The sequence below is a fragment of the Heptranchias perlo genome, unplaced genomic scaffold (genome assembly GCF_035084215.1).
Source record: "Heptranchias perlo isolate sHepPer1 unplaced genomic scaffold, sHepPer1.hap1 HAP1_SCAFFOLD_65, whole genome shotgun sequence".
Taxonomy (NCBI): Eukaryota; Metazoa; Chordata; class Chondrichthyes; order Hexanchiformes; family Hexanchidae; genus Heptranchias; species Heptranchias perlo.
The window spans coordinates 1071508-1096090 of NW_027139677.1; the positions used below are offsets into that span (position 1 = coordinate 1071508).

General features: G+C 44.6%; 1 pseudogene; it reads right to left on the reverse strand.

The window, feature by feature from the left end:
- Positions 1 to 14747: 14747 nt before the first annotated feature.
- On the reverse strand, positions 14748 to 22828 carry LOC137318109 (neuropeptides capa receptor-like; annotated as a pseudogene).
- Between the last annotated feature and the right edge of the window lie 1755 nt (positions 22829 to 24583).

Consider the following 24583-nt stretch of genomic DNA (forward strand, 5'->3'; position numbering starts at 1 on the left):
ACTGTGCTCCTCCAATACTAAGGATAACCTACACTTACATTAGATGTGACTGTGCTCCTCCAGTACTAAGGATAACGTACACTTACATTAGATGTGACTGTGCTCCTCCAATACTAAGGATAACCTACACTTACATTAGATGTGACTGTGCTCCTCCAGTACTAAGGATAACCTACACTTACATTAGTTGTGACCGTGCTCCTCCAGTATTCCTGATATCCTGCAATTATATTAGATGTTACCTTGCTCCTCCAGTACTAGTGAAACCCGACATTTACATCAGTTGTGAACGTGCTCCTCCGGTAATAGTGACACCCTACACTTACATTAGATGTGACCGTGCTCCTCCGGTACTAGTGATACCCCATACAAACATTAGATGTGACCGTGCTCTTCCAGTAGCAGTGATACCCTTTACTTGCATGAGATGTGACCGTGCTCCTCCGGTACCAGTGATATCCTACACTTACATTAGTTGTGGCCGTGCTCCTCCGGTACCAGTGATATCCTACACTTACATTAGTTGTGGCCGTGCTCCTCCGGTACTAGTGATACCCTACACTGGCATTAGTTGTGGCCGTGCTCCTCCGGTACTGGTGATACCCGACACTTGCAGTAGTTGTGGCCGTGCTCCGCCAGTAGCAGTGATAACCTATACTTGCATGAGATGTGAACTTGCTCCTCCAGTACTAGTGATACCCTACATTTACATTAGATGTGACCGTGCTCCTCCGCTACTAGTGACACCCTACACTTAGATTAGTTGTAAGGAATCTTACAACACCAGGTTATAGTCCAACAATTTAATTTTAAAATAAAATTGTTGGACTATAACCTGGTGTTGTAAGATTCCTTACATTTGTCCACCCCAGTCCATCACCGGCATCTCCACATAATTACATTAGTTGTGACCGTGCTCCTCCGGTACGAGTGATACCCTACACTGGCATTAGTTGTGTATGTGCTCCTCCAGTACTAGTAATACCCTACACTTACATTAGATGTGACCGTTCTCCTCCGGTACTAGTAATACCCTACACTTACAGTAGATGTTACCTTGCTCCTCCGGTACGACTGGTACCCTAACTTACATTAAATGTGACCGTGCTCCTCCGGTACTAGTGATACCCTATACTTACATTAAATGTGACCGTGCTCCTCCGTTACTACTGGTGCCCTATACTTACAACAGTTATGACGTTGCGCCTTTGTTGATACCCCACACTAATGATAGAATTTGCCGTACTCCTCTGGCACTCGTGGTGCCCCAACACTTACACTACAGATAACTGTGCTCCTCCGGTGCGAGTGGTATCCTACACGTACCCTATAAATTATTGTGCTTTATATTACTTGTGGTATACTACAATTACACAAGAGAATGCTGTGCATTGCATTACTTGTGGTATACTACATTTACACTCGAGATATCCGTGCTTTACATTACTTGTAATATACTACACTTACCTTGGAGATAACTGTGCTTTACAGTACTTGTGGCAGACTACACTTAAACTAGAGATAACTGTGCTTCACATTACTTAAGGATATCCTACAATGACACTGGAAATAACTGTGCTTTACATTACTTGTGATATCCTACACTTACACTGGAGATAACTGTGCTTTAGATTAATTGTAATATACTACACTTACCTTGGAGATAACAGTGCTTTACAGTACTTGTGGTATACTATAATTACACTGGAGATTATTGTGCTTTAGATTACATGTGACACAATACATTTTCAGTGGAGATAACTGTGCTTTGCATTACCTGTGGCATCCTACAGTTAAACTGGAGATAACTGTGCTTTGCATTACCTGTGGTATCCTACACTTGCACTGGAGATAATTGTGCTTTGCATTACCTGCGGTATCCTACACTTACACTGGAGATAACTGTGCTTTGCAGTACCTGTGGTGTCCTACACTTACACTGGAGATAACTGTCCTTTACGTTACTTGTGGTGTACTACACTTACACTAGAGATGAAGTCCCCCACAGGAGACTGGTCAAGAAGGTACGAGCCCATGGAATCCAGGGTGCCTTGGCACTTTGGATACAAAACTGGCTTAGTGGCAGAAGGCAGAGGGTGATGGTCGACGGTTGTTTTTGTGACTGGAAGCCTGTGGCCAGTGGGGTACCACAGGGATCGGTGCTGGGTCCCTTGCTGTTTGTGGTCTACATTAATGACTTGGATATGAATGTAAAAGGTATGATCAGTAAGTTCGCTGATGATACAAAAATTGGTAGGGTGGTAAATAGCGAGGAGGATAGCCTTAGTCTGCAGGACGATATAGATGGGTTGGTCAGATGGGCGGAACAGTGGCAAATTTAACCCGGAAAAGTGCGAGGTGATGCACTTTGGAGGGACTAACAAGGCAAGGGAATACACAATGAATGGGAGGACCCTAGGCAAGACAGAGGGTCAGAGGGATCTTGGTGTGCAAGTTCACAGATCCCTGAAGGCGGCGGAACAGGTAGATAAGGTGGTAAAGAAGGCATATGGGATACTTGCCTTTATTAGCCGAGGCATAGAATATAAGAGCAAGGAGGTTATGATGGAGCTGTATAAAACACTGGTTAGGCCACAGCTGGAGTACTGTGTGCAGTTCTGGTCGCCACACTACAGGAAGGATGTGATCGCTTTGGAGAGGGTGCAGAGGAGATTCACCAGGATGTTACCAGGGTTGGAGCGCTTCAGCTATGAAGAGAGACTGGGAAGATTGGGTTTGTTTTCCTTCGAGCAGTGGAGGCTGAGGGGGGACATGATTGAGTTGTACCAAATTATGAGGGGCACAGATAGGATGGATACTAAGGAGCTTTGTCCCTTCGTTGAGGGTTCTATAACAAGGGGACATAGATTCAAGGTAAAAGGCGGGAGGTTTAGAGGGGATTTGAGAAAGAACTTTTTCACCCAGAGGGTGGTTGGAGTCTGGAACTCACTGCCTGAAAGGGTTGTGAAGGCAAGAACCCTCACAACATTCAAGAAGCATTTGGATGAGCACTTGAAATGCCACAGCATACAAGGCTACGGACCAAATGCTGGAATATGGGATTTGAGCAGACAGGGCTTGATGGCCGGCGCGGACACGATGGGCCGAAGGCCCTCCATCCGTGCTGTATGACTCTATGACTCTATGACTTTACAGTACTTGTGGTATACTACATTCAAACAAGAGATAACTGTCCTTTACGTTACTTGTGGTGTACTACACTTACACTGGAGATAACTGTACTTTACAATAATTGTGGTATACTACATTTAAACTTGAGATAACTGTGCTTTGCATTACTTGTAGTATACTACATTTACATTGGAGAATGCTGTGCTTCTCCAGTACTTGTGGCATGCTGCACTTACACTTGAGATAACCGTGCTCCTCCGGTACTAGTAGTACTCTACACTTACACTAGAGGTGTCACAGTATCATGTTGTCATGGTAGATGCAGCATAGGATGATTCCATTCTGTGCATCATACGTATGCCAGTTCTCCGAAAGGGCGACCCAATTACTCCCATTCCCCTGCTCTTTCACCATAGCAATGTAATTTTCCACTTCAACTACTTTTTCCAATTCCCTTCTGAATGTTACTATTGAACTTGCTTCCACCACCCTTTCAGGCATTGAATCCCAGATCATAACAACTCAATGCGGAAGAAAATGTTTCCTCACACTGCTTCTGCCTCTTTTGCCGATCACCTTCTGGTTCTCGACCCTTCTATCATTGGAAAGATTTCCTCCTTATTTAATCTATCAAAACTGTTCATGATTTTGAACACCGCTATCAAATCACCCCTTCATTTTCTCTGCTCCACGGAGAATAACCCCAGCTTCTCCAATCTCTCCACATAACTGAAGTCCCTCATCCCTGGTACCATTCTAGTTAATCTCTTCTCCATTCTCTCGAAGGCCTTGACATCCTTCCTAAAATGTGGTGCCCAGAATTGGACGCAATACTCCAGCTGAGGCTTAACCAAAGTTTTATTAAGGTTTAACATAACTTCCTTTCTTTTGTACCCAAGACTCTATTAATAAAGCCCAGCTTCCCATTTACTTTTTGAACTGCCTTCTCAATTTGTCCGACCACCATGAAGCTTGATATATGTGTAACCCCAGGTCTCTATGTTCCCGCACCCCCTTTCAAATAGTGTCATTTAGTATATATTGCCGCTCCTCCTTCTTCCTACCAACATGTATCACTCCACACTTCTCTGTGTAAATTTCATCTGCAGTTCACCAGTCTATCTATTTCCTTCTGAAGTCTGTTCCTATCCTCCACATTTCTTCCTACATTTCCGAGTTTAGTTTCATCTGCAAACTTAGAAATTCTGTTCTCTATACTCAAGACTGGGCCATTAATATATATCAAAATGAGCAGTGATCCTAATACCGACCCCTGGGGAACACCACCGTACACGTCCCTCCAGTCTGAAAGCAACCATTCACCACTATTCTCTGCTTTCTGTCCCCTAACCAATGTTGTATCCATGCTGCCACTGCTCCTGTAATTCCACGGGCTTCAATTTTGCTAACAAGTCGATTATGTGGTGTTTTCCAAATGCCTTTCAAAAGTCCAGCACACATCAACCGCACTACCCTCATCAACTATCTACGCTATTTCATCAAAGAACTCAATCAAGTTAATCAAACGCGATTTAGCGATAATAAATCCGTGATGACTTTCATTTATTATTCCAAAATTTTCCAAGCTCTAATTAATTTTGACCCGGGTTATTGACGCTGAAGCATTCTCCACCACCAACGTTAGGCTGGCTGGCCTGTAAATGACAGGATTAGCCCTTTTAGGTGGTGTAACATTTGCAATCGTCCGGTCCTCCGGCACCATCCCCATATTGAAAGAGGATTGGAAGATTTGGCGCAGACCCGTCCCAATTTCCATCCTTACTTCCCTTAGAAAACCGAGGATGCATCCCATCTGGACCGGGTGACTTTTCTACATTGACTCCTGCCAATCTTTTAAGTACCTCCTCTTTGTCTATTTTTATCATATCCAATATCGCTAGTCCTTCCCCCTTTACTGCTACAATGGCAGCATCCTCTTCTCCAGCGAAGACGGATCCGAATTGTCCATTCCGTTCCTCAGCCATGCCTTCTGCCACCACAAGATGATCGCCTTTTGTTTGTCCCTAATCGGCCCCACCCTTCCTTTGACTAGCCTTCACCATTTATATGTTTATAATGGACTATTGGTTTCCCTTTTTTTTAGCCGCTGATGTATTCTCATGCTCTCTCCTTTTTTGATCTTCTCTGTGCTTTCCATATTCAGCCTGGTTCTTAACTGCAATATTATCCTTACATTCGTCATAAGCCTCATTTCTCTGTTTCATTTTCGTCCCCATATTTTTCGTCATCCAGGAAGCTGTAGCTTTCGATAACCTTCCTTCCACCCACCCCATCCATCAACCCACTCCCCCGCCCCCACTACTGTAGAAATGTGCCTGCTCTGTACCCGAACTAACTCTTACATGATTGTTGATTTACTGTTCTGCCAATTTTTGATTCCAATCCACCTGGGGAAGGATCATTTTTAACTTACTGAAATTAACCTCCTAGAGTTAAGTATATTTACGCCTGATTGTTTCATGTCCTTTTCCCTAACTATTCTCAACCTAATTATATTATGATCAATGATCCCCAAATACTCCCCCACTGAAACATACTCCACCGGCTCCGCTTCATTACACAGAACTAGATCCAGCACCGTCCCCTTCCTGGTTGGGCTGTAAGCGCACTGTTCCAGTTCGTTCCCGAGGTGACCATGCTTCTTCGGTACTCGTGCTGCCCCTAGACTTCCACTAGAGTTGAGCATTCTCCTCCGGTACAAATGGCAAGCTACAATGACACTAGGGGTGACCTTGTTCCTCTGTTCTTGTGGTACCTCTGCACTTCTAATAGAGGTGAGCGTGCTCCTCCAGTTCTAGTGGTAGCCTGTACTTACACAAGGTGTGACTTTGCTCCTCCTATATAAGTGGCAGCCTGCACTTACACTAGATGTGACTGTGCTCCTCCTGTACTAGTGGTAGCCTGCACTTACATTAGAGGTGACCTTGCTCCTCCGGTACTAGTGGTACAATACACTTACACTGGAGGTGTGTGTTCTCACCTGTTAGTAGTGATACCCTACAGTTATACTCGAGCTGACCTTTCTCCGGTTCTAGTGATAACCTAGACTTACAGGAGAGGTGTCCGTGCTCCTCCAGATCGAGTGATGCACTAAAGTTACTCTGAAGGTGACCGTGCTTCACCGATAATAGTGGTACCCTACATTATAGTAGAGGTGACAAATGCTCCTCCGGTACTAGTGATATCCTGCACTTACACTGGAGGTGAATGTTCTGCTCTGGTACTATCTGTACTGTACACTTACGCTGGAGATGACCGTGTTGCTCTGGTATTAGTGCTACCCTGCACTTGCACCAGAGGTCACAAAGCTCCAACTGCGCAAGTGCTGATCCTATTCCTACAGTGCTCTTCGAGGCACTACACTTACTGCACTGCCGATGTCTCAACTCCTCTGGTACAGGCGATGAGTCCACGGTTGGAGAACTGCTGATATACCTAGTACTGGGCACTAGTGCTTACTTTTGCAGGACTGGACGAATAGCTACTGCTTTGACACCAGTGCTGACACTACAAGTGCAGCACTCGTGGTATATGTACTGCTGGGGCCCCAGGGCTGACCCTACTTTTGCCGCACTGATGGTATACCTATTGCTGTGACACCAGTGCTCCGTCCACTTTTGCAGCACTGGTGATATACCTCGGCTGTGACAACCATGCTGTTCCTACATTTGTTGCACTAATGTTATACAATTGCTGGGACACCAGTGATCAATCTACTAGTGTCATACTAATATTATACCTGCTGCTGTGACACCAGTGATCACTCTACCAGTGTCGCATTAATGTTCTATATACGGCTGTGACACTAATGATCATTCTCCTCGTTGCAAATGCGATCGGATGTACAACGGGCGACCAACCAATTACTGCCATTGTGCGCCCGGCCGAAGTTGAATTTTAGAAAATTATCTTTCTTAAACGTCATTGTAATATTGAAAGTGTTCTTGAAATTACATAGAATTCACAGCACAAAAACAGGCCATTCGGCCCAAACAGTGTCTAAGGTCATTGAATGGTGGACCAGGCTCGAGGGGCTGTATGACCAACTCCTCTTCCGATACGAATAATAATATACAGTGTTTATTAATTATGCTCTTATTGATACCAATCATAACGTTTGACGTCCAGTAATTATAAACACAATCTCACACAGTCTTATACTTACCCCAGTTTCTGCATTTTACAGTCTGGGCTCCTCAGAACCGCAGACAGTAGTTTCACTCCTGAATCTCCCAGTTTATGATAATCCAGGTTCAGTTCAGTAACCGAGGATGCATCGCATCAGGACCGGGTGACTTTTTTTACTTTGAGTGCTGCCAATCTTTTAATTACCACCTCTTTATCTATTTTTATCATATCCAACTTTTCTACTACCTCCTCCTTTACTGCTGCAATGGCAGCATCCTCTTCTCCAGTGAAGACAGATGTGAAATATTCATTTCGTGCCTCAGCCACGCCCTCTGCCTCCACAAGAAGATCTCCTGTTTTGTTCCTAATCGGCCCCACGCCTCCTTTAACCCTTTTACTGTTTATGTGTTTATAAAAGAATTTTGGGTTCCTTTTATGTTAGCAGCTAATTTATTCTCATACTCTCTCTTTGCCCCTCTTATTCCCTTTACTGGAACTCCTCTGAACTTTCGATATTCAGCCTAGTTCTCGACCGTATTATGCACCTTACATGCATCATAAGCCTCCTTTTTCTGTTTCATTTTAATGTCTGTATCTTTCGTCAACTAGGGAGCGCTATCTTTGGATGCCCTTCCTTTGCCCTTCGTAGGAATGTTGTCTACTCATTGCCAGAATCAACCCCTCTTTGAAGGCCTCCCACTGTTCAATTACTGTTTTGCCGACCAATCTTTGATTCCAATTCACCTGGGCAAGATCCCTTTTTAACTCACTGAAATTTGCCCTGCTCAAGTTTTAGATTTAATTGTTCCTTATCCTTTTCTATTACTATTCTAAACCTAATGAGATTATGATCACTGTTCCCCAAATGCTCTCCCACTGAAGCATGCTCCACCTGGCCCACTTCGTTTCCCCAGAACTAGATCCAGCGCTGTTTCCTTCCTCGTTAGGCTGGAAACAAACTGTTACCGAATATGATCTTGAACACATTTTAAGAATTCCTCCCCCTTTTTGCCTTTTACACTGTTACTGTCCCAGTCAATATTAGGATACGTGAAGTCCCCCATTATCATTGCTCTATATTTCTTGCATTTTACTGTAATTTGTCTGTAAATGTTCTCCTCTATTTCCTCCCCACTATTTGGTGGCCTATAGAATAAACCCCGATGTGTAATAGCTCCTCTATTATTTGTCAATTCTAAGCAAATGGATTCTGTCTTTGACCCCTCAACTACATTATTCCTACCCGGAGATATAAAGGTTTCTTTGATCAATACTGCCATCCCCATCCTTGCTTTCCTTCCCTATCTTTCTTGAATACCTTGTAGCCAGGAATATTAAGTACCCAATCCTCCCCTTCTTTGAGCTAGCTCTCTGTTTTTGCCACTACACTATAGTATGTGGCGACTTGAGCCTGCAGCTCACTAACCTTATTTACCACGCGATGTGTATTTACACACATGCACTTCAATCTCATCTTAGACTGCCTCGCAATTTCCCCCTGCCTGATCCCTCCTATTTCTGAACTAATCTTTACTCTAACGCTACTTGTTCCTCCCAATCCTCTGTGCAACTTGCTTCTCCTTTTTAAAGTTTCATCCAGGAGTTCATCCTCCTGCCAAATTAGTTTAAACCCTCCCCCACAGCACCAGTTAACCTCCCCGCCAGGAGATTGGTCCCAGCTCTGTTGAGGTGCAACCCGTTCATCTTGAACAGATCCCTCCTTCCCCAGAACAGATCCCAATGCCCTAGGAATCTGAATCCGTCCCTCCTGCACAATTTCTCCAGCCGCTCATTAACCTCTCTTAACCTAATATTCCTAAACTCACTAGCCCGTGGCACTGGGAGTAATCCAGAGATTACTACATTTGAGGTCTCGTTTTTTGCTTCCTCCCTTGCTCCTGAAACTCTGACTGCAGGACCTCGACCCTTTTCCTTCCATATCATTGGTTCCCACAGGAACCACAACTTCTGGCTGTTAAACTTGCCGCCTCAAAATGTTCTGCACCCACTTGGTGATACCTTTCATCCTGGCATCAGGGAGGCAACACACCACGCGGGAATCACGTCCGCGGTTGTAGAAACGCCTGTCTATCTCCCTGACTATCAAATTCGCTAAGAACTGCATCAATGGCGTGGTCTATCCAAGATTCTTTACAAGTTTCACATAATTTTCCTGCTTTTCAATTGTATTCCTCTCGAAAAGAACCCCAGAGCTTTATTTGAATTTCATAGTGTATTAATCTGAGTTTTCTCTGTTTTCTGTTTTGTAGCCAGCTTGCTACCGTTCTGCTACTTGCCCCCTGAATCCGCATGCTCCGACTTAAATCCTGAGTGTACTAAGGGGTACTTTATCGAAGCATTTTTGAAAATACAGGTGTATTTTATCCACTGGATTACCCCACATACTCTTTCTGTTACTTCTTCAAAAAATTCAATTAGGTTGGTAAAGTACGACCTTCCCTTTTGAAATCCGTGCTGATTATCCTTCATTATATCTTCGGTTTCCAGATGTTTTTCTATTACATTTACCGACGTGAAGGTCACTGGTCTGTAATTCCCTGGATTGCTTCTATTTCCGTTTCTAAATCTGAATAACATCAGCTGATCTCCAGCCATCTCGCACTATTCCCTTTTCTGCTGTTTCTTCTCTAGATTCTTTTATTATGCATGGATACAATCCACTCAGACCCGACGTTTTATCCTCTCTCAGTTTGTTTATTTTATCAACGATCTCCCCCATTCCAGCATTGGTGCCAAAGTCCCACGACATGGAACCCCTCTTTCCCAGACCACTCTTTCAACCACGCATTCACCGTTCTAATCTCTATATCCCCATGCCAATTGGCGCATCTCTCGGGTAGTAGTCCTGAGATTACCACCCTTGGGGTCCTACGTTTCTGATATTCCCTCCTGATGCTCCCTTAGCAGGACCGCCTCCTTGTTCTTCCCTCTTTCATTGGTCCCGATATGGGACACAAAAACTGAATCTTCCCCCTCCCTTTCTTAGTTTCTCACCAGTTCCATCAAGATATCATTTACCCTTGCATCGGGTAGGCGACCCCCCTCGACTCTGGGTGGTGGCAGTAGAGCGTGCAATCTAACCCCCTACGCATCGAATGTCCTATGACCACAACCTTTCTTTTCTGCTCCTCCTCCCTCCACCCACCACCCCCCGCCCCTACACCCCACCCCACCCGTCCCCTTGGACTGCCTCCTACACCACGGTGCCTTGGTTGGGATTCTGGTCATTCTCCCTGCAGCCTTTATCCTTATTCTCACAGGTAGCAATTACATCGTGCCTGTTGGATAGCGCACGTTTCTGTCGTACTTCCTTCTCTACCAACCCTAAGCCCCCACCCCATACCTGCTGATTGACAGTCACACTCTCCCCTTCATACACCTTGTTTTTACTATCAGGTGTGACTGTACTTTGGAGTAAACTATCCAGATATTCCTTCCCCTCCCCTATATGACTCTCACTAGCACTGCAGCTCAATGACTCTGAGCCATAGTTTCTCAAGGCAGAGGGGTTTCCCACAGGTGTGGACAACCGGCTCAGTCTCGCTGTCTACAAATTCCCACATACTGCAGTCCCGACACACTACCTGTGCTATCGGTTCATACTGCAGTCCCCACACACTGCCTGTACTATCAGTTCGGACTGCAGTCCCCACACACTGCCTGTACTATCAGTTCGGACTGCAGTCCCCACACATTGTCTGTGCTATCAGTTCATACTGCAGTCCCCACACACTGCCTGTACTATCAGTTCGGACTGCAGTCCCCACACATTGCTTGTGCTATCAGTTCATACTGCATTCCCCACACACTGCCTGTACTATCAGTTCATACTGCAGTCCCCACACACTGCCTGTACTATCAGTTCGGACTGCAGTCCCCACACATTGCTTGTGCTATCAGTTCATACTGCAGTCCCGACACACTACCTGTGCTATCAGTTCATACTGAAGTCCCCACACACTGCCTGTGCTATCGGTTCATACTGCAGTCCCCACACAGTGCCTGTGCTATCAGTTCGTACTGCAGTCCCCACATATTGCTTGTGCTATCTGTTCATACTGCAGTCCCCACACACTGCCTGTGCTTTCAGTTCATTCTGCAGTCCCGACACACTACCTGTGCTATCAGTTCATACTGAAGTCCCCACACACTGCCTGTGCTATCGGTTCATACTGCAGTCCCCACACAGTGCCTGTGCTATCAGTTCGTACTGCAGTCCCCACATATTGCTTGTGCTATCTGTTCATACTGCAGTCCCCACACACTGCCTGTGCTTTCAGTTCATTCTGCAGTCTCGACACACTACCTGTGCTATCAGATCATACTGAAGTCCCCACACACTGCCTGTGCTATCGGTTCATACTGCAGTCCCCATACAGTGCCTGTGATATCAGTTCGTACTGCAGTCCCCACATATTGCTTGTGCTATCAGTTCTTACTGCAGTCCCCACACACTGCCTGTGCTATCAGATCATACTGCAGTGCTCACACACTGCCTGTGCTATCAGTTCATACTGCAGTCCCCACACACTGCCTGTGCTATCAGTCCATACTTAATCGAAACATTTACTGAGCTTTCCTCTGTTGATCAATGGATCGTTAACACTGTTGAAAGTTAATGGCCAATGTTATGAGAATTTTATATCTTAATAAATGGACACAAATTTGAAAAATACAGAAAATAAATAATCCTAAGAAATGTTATCACTTCATCTCTATTGATGGAATTGTGACGATAATCGCAAGGAACCTGGGAAGATTTTCCACTTTGCGGGGTTGCGGTATGTCATTAACTTTCGGAACCCTAGCCTGTGACATTGGGCAGCTGAATATCGACACTCCAAGATATTCCCGTAACTCCGCTATCTGGGCCTTAAGTGTGCAGCCGCTGCCTGGGGTCGTCAGTGATGCGGCTAATGGAAATGGTTAACAGAAAGGAACATTTCAACTGCGAAATAAATGCTGGAAATCCCCGCGTTTGTAGAACGTTTTCCTTCATTTCTCCCAGTCTCCCTCTTTCTCTCTGCATTTCCGAGACTAACGTCGATTCTGATTCATGCTTCTGCAGAATGAAATGGAACAAGCGATAAATAGTCTCAGCACAGTCACAATTTTAACAGAAAAGGTAGACGATGGAATGATGCATTTTTAAAAGCTGGGGAGAGGATCTGTGAATGTTTATTATTAACTCTGTGGTGATCTTTTTCTCCTCTCCTGTGAAAAATAAGCGAAATAATATACCACAGCTTAAGTGAATGAGCAAAAATTGTTACCCTGTCTCTGATCTCTCAATACCTGGGCAGCTGCTCATTCCCAGTCACTGACATGCTGCACACGTGTAGAGCTTTTACAACCCGCACCTTTAAAAAGCATGAGATGAAATTATCTGTGGAGCCTTTTTCAGAGACCTGGTGTTCTGACCCTGCCTGTGCTCCTGGCAGGTGGAAGGAAATGTGAAGCGAGTGTAATTTCCTTTCACAGTCATCAGGGGGCGCTGTATATCTGGTGAGCTGCGGCTTCGCATTGCTGAGTCGATGAGACTCAGCCTGTTTTTACCGTTAGGTTTTTGCCCCTTAATAAACCAAATATACATTGGGCCGGATTTTGCTGTGAATGACGCCAGCCTTTCGTTAGACTTGCTCTTAGTTAAAGGCTTTATCTGGGGTTTTGACGGCAAGTTGCTGTCAACGGGGCAGCCAAATGGCGTGGCGCCCTCTAATGGACATCTTGGAGCTTTGTGAACAGCGCAAGCAACTGCGTATCTCCATAATCAATCAGATTGAAGAATCGTTGATGATGAGCAGAACAGAGTCTCGACCAGGAAGTGTCAGTTGGAATAATGAATTCAATATCAAATTAGGTGCAGTGAGTGAAGTAAAGAGAGGGATAGAAAAAGTTTTAGAAAAATGATTCAAAATACTTTTTAAATGTCCGACAATAATTAGAAGCTGAAGGAAAGAGACTCCATACTTGTAAATTAAATTTTCATGGCCAGAGAGGTTGTTTGGCAGTAATTAAGACTTACCACGCTGTTAAAAAAATAACTTACACTGGAATGGACAAGCCCGAACGTTTTGTGACGAGTTTAGTCCCTATCTATGAGGTAAGTATCGGAATTTCACGCTGTTTATCTGTCCAGTCGATGGAATGCATCTCGCTAAAATTATAAACCGGCTGACCAAAATAAAACACATGTATGTCAATAAATTTTAAAGGAAATTTGAAACAACACAGCAATCAATATTTGCGGTGCCCATCAATCACAGAGTTTGTAAATATCGAACAAAGCGCTATCTGTGTGCCATGTGCAACCGGGTGTACTGAATAGAACAATGGAAGCAGTCAGAGACATCTCCTCCGATGATCTCACACATGCTGCAGTGTGAGCGGTGGATTTGACCAGTCCCAGGGGCAGCCTCTCCTCGACATCTTCCAATCTGTAACCCCTATACTGCAGGATAAATTCGGAAACAGTTTCATCCGAGGCACAAAAACTGGCGGGAGGACAAAGTTTTAGTTAATTGCCTCAGGTCGCCATCTGATGCCTTTGCACCGAGCAACGCTCTCAAACCCCGGTCTGCAGTGTTACCGGACTGAACTCCGATGCTCAGCCTTGGTAAAAGCGGAGGGGGCATTAGATGCTACTGTCTCTGCACCAACACACACAGTGGATTAATCCTTCTCAATATCTGAAAGTATTGATTGCCTCAAATGTCCTGATTGTTATAAATTCCTACTTCTCACGTTACTTTATCATTTTTACTGGGTCGTTGATTAAGATTAATAGCAGTCAGGATCCCTGTGTTACACTTAATAAAAACAAATAAAAATGTTATGTTTAATGTTGCCAGACAGCCTTCAAGTATTTCTAATTAATCGAGATCTCAGAAAAAACCAGGTAAAACAAGGCAACAACTGTTAACTTTCAAAAATGCTGAAACCTCGCCAGACTGCGAGCGAGACAGCGGCTCCTCTCCTTATTCCCTGGAGAGGGGATGAGACGGTCGGTGCAGCTGACATCAGTCCGAGAAATATTTTCATCAGACTTCCCGGAAAAAGTAAATTCTCCGGGAGTTCGAAACGACCGAATCTTTACCTAAAACTGATGGATTTTCCTGTCAATTACACGGCAGAATTTAATTACCGTCCTCGCACAGTGATATTAAACTCGGTGATCAAACATTCTATTCCACTATTAAAGTTCACTTCATCACTGAGACGTTTCATACTTAACGGCGGATGTCCTTATATTTTAGGAATCACTCGGCCAATGAACTTTAGAAACTCTCGGTCAAAGCTAGCATGAAATGGAATTGAAATCACATATGTAATCGCGGACCAGTGGGTTTTTATAAGAACCATGTTTATGTAGCGGTAAGGAGAGGGAACCTCAGTCTAAACTGGAATAGGGGCTGAAAGTGAAATCTTGTATCACGATGGGAGCTCTAGTTCGCATTTCTTTCATTTTTAACCAATCTTAGAATCAGTGTCCAGGGAGATTTCAGCAGCTTCTTCAGCTCTTCTCTGAATTTCCTCTGGGTAGCTGCATAAATACACGTGTTTGGACAACAACTCAAATACTTCAGCATCGCTCCGGTTTCTGCGGCGATATATGTTGGGTTTGTGCGGTCCCCTCGGTAATAATTGGTGTTTGTCAGTCTGGTAGTTACAAAACTCACAGAAGTTGTCAGCCATAACAGTATAAAACTGCCCGATATAGTGAACAGTAAAATTATGGATTTCCTTCGGTTCCCTATTTCTGGATCACTCTGATTCTCACTGCTGTGATCCCGGAGTCTCCTGCGGGTTCTATTCGCCATTGCAATCCGTCTGATGGTCAAAGAATTAAACAAGGCAATTAAAGTAAAAGGAAGCCAAATGAGCGAGATGCCGTGAAACCAGCCGTACGGTATTGCTGGAGGTGAGGAGAGAAAAGCCTCACTGGACCGGCAGCCCCACTGAACTTTGTTAATTATTTGTTCATATGAATATACAAACATAATGGGGATGTCCTTTAAAAAAATAAGGACAGAGACCCTTGTTATAACCGCGGACGCAGTTCTCTCGGTGCAATAATTGGTTTTAAACTTCCGGCAGCAGAGAGCTACAAAACGGTCAAATGTGAAAGAGACGGTGAACCAAACAGATAAATCGAGGGTGACAGTGGCCATGTATAAAATGAACCTACACACGGGAGTGTGGGAGAGGAATGAAAGTGGGAAGTGATAACTGAAAATATAATACACGATTATATTGATGATCATGACCAGGAGATCCGCTGTTGCCATGGCCACCATGTAGACAGAGATACAATTCGAAAGGCCGCAGTTTCCTCTTGAGCGAATCACAATTGTCATCAAGTTCGCTGTAAGAAAGAGAGAGGAGAGAAATAATATTCCAGTGTCTGATTGCAAATATATTTGCAGATGCCTGTTGAAAGCATTTTGTTCCATTCGGTGTGATTATCAACACGGAGCAGTGTGAGAGCAGGATTAATATTCGAGTCACTACTTGGGAAAGCGACCCACACAGTGTAATGAGCTGCTGCAGCGCTCACTCTGCACGGGGTGAAGAAACGGTCCGTAATTCCGCTAAAACGCTTGTGTTGGAGCTTCAAAGAATATTGTAACGTCAGTGAAATGATCAGATGAAGGGGAACGCAGAAATTGCAGACCCATGGTTCACGAGTTGGTTCCGGTAACGACTGACTGTGTAATGCTGACATCTGGTAAATACGTTACCTTATCCAACATGCGGTAAGAACAGTGATACAATTAACAGCGATTAACAACTAACAGGTTAAAATAGCTCACCTGCGACACCGACGGCTGCGAGAATCGGGTAGTAAATCTATTTTATCAGCAGTGTAGTTATTTGCCCCATTTTCTGTGAGAATGGATGAATTCTGTCGGAGCTGAATGTCTCTGACTAGTGCCTGGCTGAGACGGGAGAAGGGATCCCTATATTTATACCCATATCAATTCAGCAGGGAGTCAATCAGGTTACATCATAATTAACATTACTCACAGTCAAATAGACTAAGGGAAGTTCTTTTTTGGTCTGAGACATCGAATTCAGAGTAATAGTTGGAATTATTAGTGGACAGTTTAAAAAATCACACATTTAAAACATTCTTTACAAATGGAAAGTGGAATCTCCCAGTACTCGTCCTGACCCTATAACTACAGGACTGGTGGAGGCAGCTACATTTGAAGTAATCGCCCTGACCTTGCCTTAGACTCACTCCCGTTGACCCAACTCCACCAGCAACAGGTGCGGAACCTAATCCTGCAATACTGGTGATGACCTCAGTCTTGCAGTATTAAACCTGATCACCCTTCTCCGGTACTAGTGATACCCCTACACTTAGAATAGAGGTGACCGTGCTCCTCCGGCAATAGTGGTGCCCCAACACTTACAATAGAGGTGACCGTGCTCCTCCGGTACCAGTGGTACCCCGACACTGACAATAGAGGTGAACGTGCTCCTCCGGTTCTATTGGTGCCCCTACACTTACAATAGAGGTGACCGTGCTCCACCTGTACTAGTGGTGCCCCAACACTTACAATAGAGGTGACCGTGCTCCTCCGGCAATAGTGGTGCCCCTACACTTACAATAGAGGTGACCGTGCTCCTCCTGTACTAGTGTTGCCCCAACACTTACAATAGAGGTGACCGTGCTCCTCCGGTACTAGTGGTGCCCCTACACTTACAATAGAGGCGACCGTGCTCCTCCTGTACTAGTGGTGCCCCTACACTTACAATAGAGGTGACCGTGCTCCTCCTGTACTAGTGGTACCCCTACACTTACAATAGAGACGACCGTGCTCCGCCTGTACTAATGGGTCCCCTACACTTACAATAGAGGTGACCGTGCTCCTCCTGTACTAGTGGTACCCCTACACTTACAATAGATGTGACCGTGCTGCTCCTGTACTAGTGGGTCCCCTACACTTACAATAGAGATGACCGTGCTCCTCCTGTACTAGTGGTACCCCAACACTTACAATAGAGGTGACCGTGCTACTCCTGTACTAGTGGTACCCCTACACTTACAATAGAGGTGACCGTCCTACTCCGGTAATAGTGGTGCCCCTACACTTACAATAGAGATGACCGTGCTCCTCCTGTACTAGTGGTGCCCCTACACTTACAATAGAGGTGACCGTGCTACTCCGGTTCTAGTGGTGCCCCTACACTTACAATAGAGGTGACCGTGCTACTCCGGTAATAGTGGTGCCCCTACACTTACATTAGATGTGACCGTGCTCCTCCTGTACTTGTGGTAACCCTTACACTAGAGATATCCGCGTGCCTCAGATACTCATGGTATACCACACTTATACTCGAGATAACCGCGATCCTCAGGTCCTCGTGGTATACCACACAAACACTAGTGATAACTGTGCTCCTCGTGTACTCATGGTATACAACACTGACACGAGAGATAACTGCGCTCCTCAGGTACTCATGGTATACCACATATACACTCGAGGTAACGGCGCTCCTCAGGTACTTATGGTATACCATGCTTACACGAGAGATATCCGCGCTCCTCAGGTACTCATGGTATACCACACTTACACCAGATAACTGTGCTCCTCTGAGACTCATGGAATACCACACATACACTCGAGAAAATCTCGCTCCACCGTTACTGGTGCCACCCTACAATTACACACGATGCAGTTTAGTGACATAGTGTGATAGTAGGTACAGAACAGGAGAATGCCATTCGGCCCATTGTAGTATACATGAATTTTCAAAAGACATTCGATAAGGTGCCTCACAACGGGTAGTTACACAAGGTAATTGCTCATGGGTTTGGGGGTAATATATTAGCATGGTTAGAGGTTTGATTAAAGGAGAGAAAACAGAGAGTAGGAATAAACGGGTCATTCTCAGGTTGGCAGGCTGTAACTAATGGGTGGCTGCAGGGATCAGTGCTTGGGCCTCAGCTATTTACAATTTATATTAATAGCTCAGATAAAGGGACCGAGAGTAATGTATCCAAGTTTACTGACGATATAAAGCTAGCTGAGAAAGTAAGCTTTGAGGAGGACTGCAAATGGTCTGCAAAGGGATATCGGCAGGTTAAGTGAGTGGGCAAGAAGTTGGCAGATGGAGTATAATGTGGAGAAATGTGAGGTTATTCATTTTGGTAGTAAGAACAGAAAAACTGAATATTTCTTAAATGGTGGAAAAGTATTCAATGTTGGTGTTGAGCGGGAGTTGGGTGTCCTGGTACAAGAAACACAGAAATTTAACATGCAGGTACAGCAAGCAATTAGGAAGGCAAATGGTATGTGGGCTTTTATTGCAAGGGGTTTGGAGTACAATAGTAAGGAGGTCTTGCTGCAATTGTACAAGGCTTTGTTGAGACCACACCTATAGTATTGTAGGCAGTTTTAGTTTCCTTACCTAAGGAAGGATAGAAGCCTTAGAGGCGGTGCAGCGAAGGTTCACTCGATTAATTCCTGGGATGAGAGTGTTGTCCTATGAAGAAATATTGACTCGATTTGGCCTATACTCTCTGGGGTTTAGAAGAATGATCTCTTTGAAACGTATAATATTTTAAGAGAGCTTGACAGGGTAGACAGAATGATTCCCCTGGCTGGAGAGTCCAGAACGAGAGGGCATAGTCTCAAGATAAGGGGTGGGACGTTTTGGACTGAGATGTGGAGCAATTTCTTCACTCAGAGGATCGAGAACATTTGGAATTCTATACCACAGAGGGCTGTGGATGCTCACTCGTTGCGGATATTCAAGGCTGAGCGAGATAGATTTTTGGACTCTAGCGGAATCAAGGGATATGGAGATCGAGCGGGAAAGTGGAGTTGAGGTCGAAGATTAGCCATGATCTTACTGAATTGTGGAGCAGGCTTGAGGGGCCGTATGGCCTACTCCTGCTCCTATTTATTATGTTGCTATGTTCTTATGTAATAATAATGGGGCACTTCAATTATCCAACTATAGACTGGGACAATAAAAGTGCAATGGGCGAAGAGGGGGAGGAATTCCTGAAATGTGTACAAGAGAAACTTCTGGATCAATATGTCTACAGCCAAACCTGGATGGAAAAAAATGCTGGGTCCACTTCTGGAGAAGGAAGTTGAACAGTTGGCGCATGTTTCAGTGGGGGAGCATTTTGGGAACAGTGATCATAATATCCTTAGGTTTAGAAAAGTTATGGAAAAGGACAAGGAGCAATCAAATCTAAAAAAAAACTTAACTGCAGGAAGGCAAATTTCAGTGAGTTGAAAAGCGATCTCGTTGATGTGGATTGGAATCACAAATTGGTACGCAAAGCAGCAATTGAACAAAGGGCTGCCTTCAAGGAGGAATGGATTGGGGTACAGAGTAGATAGGTTCCTACGAAGTGAAAATCTAGAGCTCCCATAAGGTGCAGGAGCAGAGAGAACGGGGAATAAATATCTTTGAACGCGGCAGGACAAGTTGAGAAGTTTTTTAAAAAGCATACGGGATCCTGGACGTTAACAACAGAGGCATAGAGTACAAAAGCAGGGAAGTTATGTTAAACCTCTATAAAACACTGGTTAGGCCTCAGCTGGAGTATTGTGTTAAATTTTGGATACCACACTTTAGGAAAGATGTCAGGCCTTGGAATGGGTATAGAAGAGATTTACAAGAAAGGTTCCAGGGATGAGGGACTTCATTTATGAGGGGAGACTGGAGAATCTGTGGTTGCTCACCTTACAGCAGGGAAGGTTAGGGGATATTTGGTAGAGGTGTTCAAAATCATGAACGGTTTTGATTAAATAAATAAAGTGTAACTGTTTCCAGTGGCAGAAGGTTAGGAAACAGAGGACACGGCTATAAGGTGATCAGTGAAAGAGCCAGAGGCGAAATGAGGATATTTTTTGCAGGAAGTTGTAATGATCTGGAATGCATTGTCAGAAAGAGTGCTGGAAACAGATTCAGAAGTAACTTTTAAAAGGGAATTGGATAAATACTTGAATGGAAAAAAATACGGAGCTGTGGGGAAAGATCAGAGGGATGGGATTAATTGGATAGCTTTTTCAAAGCGCCAGCACAGGGACGAAGGTCTCGTTTTTTGCTTCCTCCCTTGCTCCTGAAACTCTGACTGCAGGACCTCGACCCTTTCCCTTCCATATCATTGGTTCCCACAGGAACCACAACTTCTGGCTGTTAAACTTCCCCCCTCAAAATGTTCTGCACCCACTTAGTGATACCTTTCATCCTGGCATCAGGGAGGCAACACACCACGCGGGACTCACGTCAGCGGTTGTAGAAACGCCTGTCTATCTCCCTGACTATCAAATTCGCTAAGAACTGCATCAATAGCGTGGTCTATCCAAGATTCTTTACAAGTTTGACATAATTTTCCTGCTTTTCAATTATATTCCTCTAGAAATGAACCCCAGAGCTTTATTTGAATTTCATAGTGTATTAATCTGAGTTTTCTCTGTTTTCTGTTTTGTAGCCAGCTTGCTACCGTTCTGCTACTTGCCCCCTGAATCCGCATGCTCTGACTAAAATCCTGAGTGTACGAAGCGGTACTTTATCGAAGCCTTTTTGAAAATACAGGTGTATTCTATCGACTGGATTACCCCACATACTCTTTCGGTTACTTCTTCAAAAAATTCAATTAGGTTGGTTAAGTCCGACCTTCCCTTTTGAAATCCGTGCTGATTATCCTTCATTATATCTTCGGTTTCCAGATGTTTTTCTATTACATTTACCGACGTGAAGGTCACTGGTCTGTAATTCCCTGGATTGCTTCTATTTCCGTTTCTAAATCTGAATAACATCAGCTGATCTCCAGCCATCTCGCACTATTTCCTTTTCTGCTGTTTCTTCTCTAGATTCTATTATTATGCATGGATACAATCCACCCAGACCCGACGTTTTATCCTCTCTCAGTTTGTTTATTTTATCAACGATCTCCCCCATTCCAGCATTGGTGCCAAAGGCCCACGAAATGAAACCCCTCTTTCCCACAACACTCTTTCAACCACGCATTTATCGTTCTGATCTCGATATCCCCATGCCAATTGGAGCATCTCTCGGGTAGTAGTCCTGAGATTACCACCCTTGGGGTCCTACGTTTCTGATATTCCCTCCTGATGCTCCCTTAGCAGGACCGCCTCCTTGTTCTTCCCTCTTTCATTGGTCCCGATATGGGACACAAAAACTGAATCTTCCCCCTCCCTTTCTTAGTTTCTCACCAGTTCCATCAAGATATCATTTACCCTTGCATCGGGTAGGCGACCCCCCTCGACTCACGGTGGTGGCAGTAGAGCGTGCAATCTAACCCCCTACGTATCGAATGTCCTATGACCACAACCTTTCTTTTCTGCTCCTCCTCCCTCCACCCCCCCCCACCCCCCGTCCCCTTGGACTGCCTCCTACATCACGGTGCTTTGGTTGGGATTCTGGTCATTCTCCCTGCAGCCTTTATCCTTATTCTCACAGGTAGCAATTACATCGTGCCTGTTGGATAGCGCACGTTTCTGTCGTACTTCCTTCTCTACCAACACTAAGCCCCCAGCCCCCACCCCATACCTGCTGATTGACAGTCACACTCTCATACACCTTGTTTTTACTATCAGGTGTGACTGTACTTTGGAGTAAACTATCCAGATATTCCTTCCCCTCCCCTATATGACTCTCACTAGCACTGCAGTGAGGACAAAAATAAGGACAGAGACCGTTGTTATAACCGCGGCAGCTGTTCTCTCCGTGCAATACTTGGTTTTAAACTTCTGGCAGCAGAGAGCTTCAAAGCGGTCAAATGTGAAGGAGACGGTGAACCAAACAGACAAATCGAGGGTGACAGTGGCCATGTATAAAATGAACCTGCACACGGGAGTCTGGGAGAGGAATGAAAGTGGAAAGTGATAACTGAAAATATAATACACGATTATATTGATGATCATGACCAGTAGATCCCCTGTTGCCATGGCCACCATGTAGACAGAGATACAATTCGAAAGGCCGCAGTTTCCTCTTGAGAGAATCACAATTGTCATCAAGTTCGCTGTAAGAAAGAGAGAGGAGAGAAATAATATTCCAGTGTCTGATTGCAAATATATTTGCAGATGCCTGTTGAAAGCATTTCGTTCCATTCAGTGTGATTATCAACACGGAGCAGTGTGAGAGCAGGATTAAGATTCGAGTCACTACTTGGGAAAGCGACCCACACAGTGTAATGAGCTGCTGCAGCGCTCACTCTGCACGGGGTGAAGAAACGGTCCGTAAATCCGCTAAAACGCTTGTGTTGGAGCTTCAAAGAATATTGTAACATCTGTGAAATGATCAGATTAAGGGGAACACAGAAATTGCAGATCCGCGGTTCACGAGTTGGTTCCGGTAACTACTGACATCTGGGAAATACGTTACCTTATCCAACATGCTTTTAGAACAGTGATACAATTAACAGTGATTAACAACTAACCGGTTAAAATACCTCACCTTGGACACCGACGGCTGCGAGAATCGGGTAGTAAATCTCTTTTATCAGCAGGATAGTTATTTGCCCCATTTTCTGTGAGAATGGATGAATTCTGTCGAAGCTGATCGTCTCTGACTAGCGCCTGGCTGAGGCGGAAGAAGGGATCCCTATGTTTATACACATATCAATTCACCAGGGAGTCAATCAGCTTACATCACAATTAACATTATTAACAGTCACTTAACAAATAGACCCAGGGAAGTTCTTTTTTGGTCTGAGACATCGAATTCAGAAAGATAGTTGGAATTATTAGTGGACAGTTTAAAAAATCACACATTTAAAACATTCTTTACAAATGGAAAGTGGAATCTCCCAGTACTCGTTCTGACCCTATAACAACAGGACTGGTGGAGGCAGCTACATTTGAAGTAATCGCCCTGACCTCGCCTTAGACTCACTCCCCGTGACCCAACTCCACCAGCAACAGGTGCGGAACCTAATCCTGCAATACTGGTGATGACCTCAGTCTTGCAGTATTAAACCTGATCACTCTTCTCCGGTACTAGTGATACCCCTGCACTTACAATAGAGGTGACCGTGCTCCACCTGTACTGGTGGTACGCCTACACTTACAATAGATGTGACCGTGCTCCTCCTGTACTGGTGGTACGCCTACACTTACAATAGATGTGACCGTGCTCCTCCTGTACTAGTGGTACCCCTTACACTAGAGCTATCCGCGTGCCTCAGGTACTCATGGTATACCACACAAACACTAGTGATAACTGTGCTCCTCTTGTACTCATGGTATACAACACTTACACGAGAGATAACTGCGCTCCTCAGGTACTCATGGTACACCACATATACACTAGAGGTAACGGCGCTCCTCAGGTACTTATGGCATACCACATTAAACTAGAGATAACCGCGCTCCTCAGGTACTCATGGTACACCACATATACACGAGAGGTAACGGCGCTCCTCAGGTACTTATGGTATACCACATTAAACTAGAGATAACCGCGCTCCTCAGGTACTCATGGTATACCACACACACACGAGAGATATCCGCGCTCCTCAGTTACTAATGGTATACCATGCTTACACGAGAGATATCCGCGCTCCTCAGGTACTCATGGTATACCACACTTACACCAGATAACTGTGCTCCTCTGATACTCATGGAATACCACACATGCACTAGAGAAATCCTCGCTCCACCGTTACTGGTGCCACCCTACAATTACACACGATGCAGTTTAGTGACATAGTGTGATAGTAGGTACAGAACAGGAGGATGCCATTCGGCCCATTGTGGTATACATGAATTTTCAAAAGACATTCGATAAGGTGCCTCACAACGGGTAGTTACACAAGGTAATTGCTCATGGGGTTGGGGGTAATATATTTGCATGGAGAGAGGATTGATTAAAGGAGAGAAAATAGAGAGTAGGAATAAACGGGTCATTCTCAGGTTGGCAGGCTGTAACTAATGGGTGGCTGCAGGGATCAGTGCTTGGGCCTCAGCTATTTACAATTTGTATTAATAGCTCAGATAAAGGGGACCGAGCGTAATGTATCAAAGTTTACTGACGATATAAAGCTAGCTGAGAAAGTAAGCTTTGAGGAGGACTGCAAATGGTCTGCAAAGGGATATCGGCAGGTTAAGTGAGTGGGCAAGAAGTTGGCAGATGGTGTATAATGTGGAGAAAAGTGAGGTTATTCATTTTGGTAGTAAGAACAGAAAAACTGAATATTTCTTAAATGGTGGAAAAGTATTCAATGTTGGTGTTGAGCGGGAGTTGGGTGTCCTGGTACAAGAAACACAGAAATTTAACATGC